At 41.7% G+C, this 5,452-nt stretch overlaps 1 pseudogene; it reads right to left on the minus strand.

The window, feature by feature from the left end:
* Positions 1 to 2,386: 2,386 nt before the first annotated feature.
* LOC107525795 (ferritin light chain pseudogene) lies at positions 2,387 to 2,912 on the minus strand (annotated as a pseudogene).
* Positions 2,913 to 5,452: the final 2,540 nt, after the last annotated feature.

Here is a 5,452-nt window from a genome sequence, read left to right on the forward strand (position 1 = left end):
TACATGCTAATGGAAGACTTAAGATGTACTGCAAGTGACAACAGTAGAAGGTAACACAACTGCCAAACAAATGATACCAAGTAGGTTTTCTCAGACAGTTCTCTGGAAGCTTGCTATAGTGTAATGGGGGTGTTTTCCAAATAGGATTGATTCATTTGGAAATGATGCATTCCTTGGTGTATTTATTCATTCCTTTTATAAACTCTTCTTCCATGGAGAGAGATGTCAATCAGATAAGAGTGGGGGTTATTTTTTTAAGTGAGGGCTAATTATTATTTAAATTTTTAAATTAAATATGTTTTTATTGATTTTAGAAAGGAAAGGAGAGAGAGAGAAACATTGATGTGAGAGAGTCATCTATTGGCTACCTCCTGCAAGCCTATCAGAGATTGAGCCCGCAACCTGGGCATGTGCCCTGACCCCTCACTTCACAGGACAACACTCAACCAACTGAGCTACACCAACCAGGGCAGGGCTGGTTATTATTTAAATAATGCATTTCCTTTGTTTTTTCTCTACAGACCCTACTCTCATCTTTATTCTGTAGTGTATTTACTTTCAAATGTATCCAGAATAAGTCAGAAAGCGATCTGCCCAAGTGTTGCTACTTATAAACAGAAAGTTTATTTCATCTCTATTTCCAAATAAGTCATAATACCCCCTGCTAGCCTAAGTGACCTAATTTTTTAATATCTTATTTTCTTTGAAGAAACAACACTCACCTTTGTATATGGATTGCAACTGGTCAACATAAGGGGATGTGCTGGTTCCATGAATGTGGAGGTAGGGCTCAGACAGGTCACCAACTCACTCTGGAAATCTCACTTGGATCAAAAGGACAGTTAGTTTTAGGTAATGCTTGAGTGTTTTTGTTTGTTTTTAAAAATATGTCTTTATTGATTTCAGAGAGAGGAAGGGAGAAGGAGAGAGAGGGAGAGATACAAACATCAATGATGAGAGAGTCATTGATCGGCTGCCTCCTGCACGCCCTGACTGGGGATCGAGCCCACAACCCAGGCATGTGCCCTGACCGGGAATCAAACCACGATCTCCTGGATCCTAGGTCGATGCTCAACTGCTGAGCCACGCCCGGCTGGGCATGTTTGAGTGTTTTAATATGATTTCTAAAGTTTCTACCTGCCCTAAATTATAGTGATTTGAAGACAACTCAATGAATTACACTTCTGCATAGTTGGGAGAGGATGGCCAAGAGCTTGAGTGGACCTTATTGAGGTACAAACTTCCAGATATAAAATACATAAGCCATGGGTATGTAGTATACAGCACAGAGAATATGTCAATATCATAATAAATTTGCACAGTGACAAATGGTTATTAGACGTATCATGGTGATCACATTGTAAGGTATATAAATGTCGAACCACTGTGTTGTACATCTGAAACTAATACAATAATGTATGCCAGCTACACTTTAATTTTTAAAAATTTAACAGAGTAATCCTTATTGTTAGCATCGCTTTTGATTATGGTTATTTTAAAAGGCTTTGAGTATAATGAAGAAAATAAATTTACCACAAAATTTTTCAGTGTGTTGGGCCACATTTGGCTATCTGTTGGGATGAATGGAATTACTAGCAAAATTGCCTGTAAGATTTTATGTAGTTAATTGGCCTCAAATACTTACTTGAATGCAACAAATACAGAATCATTGACATGTACAAATCCTGGTGAATTTACGGGTGAGTATTTGCTGGGTATCCAGCAGCCAGGTAGGCAGTTCTCTGAATTCAATTCCAAATCTGTGTAGTTCAAACTTAGTACTTTGATTCATGTAAAAATAGGAGGAACATGCTGTGGCTTTCTGGTTTCCATCAAAATGTCCAGCAGCCCGGCCAGGCGTGGCTCAGTGGTTGAGCATTGGCCTAGGATCCAGGAGATCATGGTTCGATTCCCGGTCAGGGCACATGCCCAGGATTGCGGGCTTGATCCCCAGTCGGGGGCATGCAGGAGGCAGCTGATCGATGACTCTCTCATCATCGATGTTTCTCTCTCTCTCCCTCTCCCTTCCTCTCTCTGAAATCAATAAAGATATATATAAAACGCCCAGCAGCCTTTCTGTCTCTCTGCAGTCTGTGGGTCTGAGCCTAAAGTTGTAGAGCATAGCTATTTAGCTAACGTTGATCTGAGATTAGAGGCTGTTTAATTTATGACCATTTTGTGGTCTTAAACACTCTTGAAACTGAATGGGTCTTTTTTTTTTTTTTTGGCTGCTAAAAGCTTTATTGTTTTTATTTGGTCCAGTGCATCGGAGAGGGCTCCAGGGTGGTTAAAAGAATGGCTTTGGGTTTCTGGGAGGGGTTCAGGTTAAAGCTAGACACCAGGGGATTGCAGAGGGGCCCTGAGAGGCCTCTGGGCTCCAATGCTGCTAGTCGTGCTTGAGGGTGAGCCTTTCGAAGAGATACTCGCCTAGCCCAGCCAGCCGGCAGCCAGCCTGCGGAGGTGAGTCAGGAGGTCGCCCATCTTCTTGATGAGTTTCACCTCCTCATCCAGGAAGTGGTTCTCCAGGAAGTCACAGAGATGAGGGTGTGTGTGTGTAGAACCCAGGGCCTGCAGGTCCAAAAGGGCCTGGTTCAGGTTCCTCTCCAAGGCCATGGCGGCTTCCATAAAGTCCTGAGTTTACCCAACTCATCCTGGGAAGGCTTCAGCAGCTCCTGGAAGATAATGCGGCCACTGAGCTGGTTTTGCATCCTTAAGAGATGCTCAGCGCCCTCGCGCTTCTTCTCCGCGAACTCGTAGAAGTAGTGGCCCGAGCCCCCCAGAGCCACATTGTCGCGGTCGAAATAGAAGCCCAGAGAGAGGTAAGTGTAGGAGGCCCGCAGATGCAGGTTGGCCAGGCGGTTGGCGGCAGCCTCCACCTCAGTGGTGTAATTCTGATGAATTTGGGAGCTCATTGCTCAGCAGTTAGGAGTTAAGGTTAAAAAACGGTGTTGGCTGGCCTCGGAGCCTGAGGACGGCTGAGGTGGTTCCAAAGGTGGTGACTGGAGAAGATGTTGGAGGGTGGTCGGAGGCTAGAAGAAGTGGCATCCCTGGGTCTGTTTTGTCCAAACACTGTTGAAGCAAGAGACAGATCCGGGACCGCCGAGGGCACTGCCTGAATGGGTGTTTTTAATTTTGTTGCTGAGTTAGTTGGGTAATTGCTTCAAATTCCACTTTGTTCTGGCTGAGGACTCATGCTCTTATAGATGTTTCTTGAGGGCTGTACTTGATTTTCTCACTTGAATACTGCGAAGGTGCTATCCAGTTTCCCCTAGGGGATGATTCTTTGGCCATGTTCTCTGATACCCATTAACTGAAATGTCCCACTGTCATAAATCTTTCAATGGACTCTCATGTGAAACACACCCACAATGGTTCTTAGAGGACACCTCCTGATTAAGGGAGGACCAAAGATCTGAAGTTAGTGTACACTATATGTGACCAGAGGGAGGAAAATTGGGGTGGGAGGAGCTTCATCTACCTTTTAGTGTGTGTAAAAATAATATGTACTGTGGATTTGCATTCTCTACCATGAACTCAGAAAAGTAACCTAAGTAAGGAACTAAATAAAGACAACTTGAAACATTTCCTGGTTTATAATATGGTTTGTTGAAATTCCCATATACTTAGTCATTCATTTTTAAATCCAGGAGAAATTAATCATATTTGTAGGTGAAAATTTCCAGAAATAAAGAGTAAAAAGAAAGGGTAGAAAAAACATCAGCTATAGGCACAGTACATGTGTTTCAGTTTTTTTCCTGAGTTGAAAAGAGAAATGAAGATCTGCATTTACCAAGTTTATTAGATTTTCTTCTTTCAAAACAGGATACACTGGTTTTTTCCTTCCCAATTTTAAGCTAGAATTTAAATTGAGGCCAATCTCATTTTGGACTTAGAAAGTGTTTTCCTGGCAGAGTATTTTAAGGCACAACTTTCCTTGTAACTGATCAGTATATACAAAAAATGTATGAACAAATGCTGCCTTCATTCCATGGCAAATAAGGTGCTGATAAGATACAGGAACAAAAATATAACCACCTGTTCAATAAGGAGTTGCAGAGGGGAGGAAGAAGAGAGGAGAATGTGTGTGTTCCTGTGTATTCAACCCAAGAACTTTCCTAGTCCAAATGACCTAAGTTACTAAAAATGGGTGAGTCCCATTCAATATATTCATAAAATTTGCTGCTTTTTTAGCTAGAGGTTGCTACCAAGCACTGGCCAATTCTCCTTGGTTTGGGTGGGCATTGTTCATGGACTGGTTTGCAAAAGTAAAGTGAATGAGTTGCCTGAATGTTCTCTGATAAGTGCTAAGCAGGCCAAAGCTTCAAGGATATTTATCGATGGCATTGAAGTAGCTAAAACAAAGGAGGAATGTAATATCTAAACTGTCTAAACCTAGAGCATTTGGGTTGGATCATCCCTGAAGGAGAGGCCTTTTTATAGAAGCCAGCATTTTGCATTATAGTTCCTTTGTCTTCCTTTACCTGCCTCCTTTACCTGGATTTATCAATGACAGGATTGAGCCAAAGAATTTCCTGAGAGAAACACCTTGTTATTGAACAAATAATTAGTAGGAATGGTAAGATTTGTGCTCAAATTGTATTTTGTTACACTGACTTCCTTCAGACCTAATGTACGGTATGTACAGCTTTAATATGTAATGATCTCTATGAAGAATTTCATTTTCCCAGGAGCTTTGAGTGAAATGGATACCTGTCCACTATTGTTTTCTCCCAGGGCTTAACTGGAGGGAGAACAGAGGGGCTATAGAAGTGTGTGCTTTTTCTTTAGAGGAGAGGTCAACCAGATAAGAGTGAGGAATCTTCAACCAGGAGGGACTCCCCTTCAGAGCAGGAATGTGAGTAGGTCAATTCTTCCAGTTCTTGATACCCCAGTGTTTTAGGGTTTGGGGTAAGCGTTTGTGTGTATTAAAGTGTATAGAATTGGACAAGCCTGCCCTCTCTACTTGGGGTCAGGAACAAATTAGATCCAGAGACTGTCTTGCATCTTCCCTTGCCAAACAATGTTCATCAGCACAGGGCTGGGGCTCTGAAGTTCTGGAGCCTCCATTAATCAATGCCCTAGGAATACTTTGTTTACCAGGTGCAAACTTCCTTAAGCATTATCAACCAGCCCACTCATCATCATTTTATTGATGAGACTATCATCAAAAACAATATTGTTTAGAACACACAAAAGATCAGCACAAATTAGAACAGGCAGGTAAATAAGGGTACTTACTGGACCAAAACATTTGGAGAAAGGGCTTCACTGTTTTGTAAGTAAGGAAGGGATTAGAGATCAGTATCAGAAATGCACCATAAGCTATTCTAAGATGTCGTTTGTATTTTTGTTTATAGTGTTGCAAAATCTAATCTGTGCTGTAGGTTCAGTCATTCTCAGTGGTTTCCATTATATCTTTATGACAATACTTCCAGGTATTGCCATAGAAATA

The sequence above is a fragment of the Miniopterus natalensis genome, chromosome X, assembly GCF_054644295.1.
Source record: "Miniopterus natalensis isolate mMinNat1 chromosome X, mMinNat1.hap1, whole genome shotgun sequence".
NCBI classification, from domain to species: Eukaryota; Metazoa; Chordata; class Mammalia; order Chiroptera; family Miniopteridae; genus Miniopterus; species Miniopterus natalensis.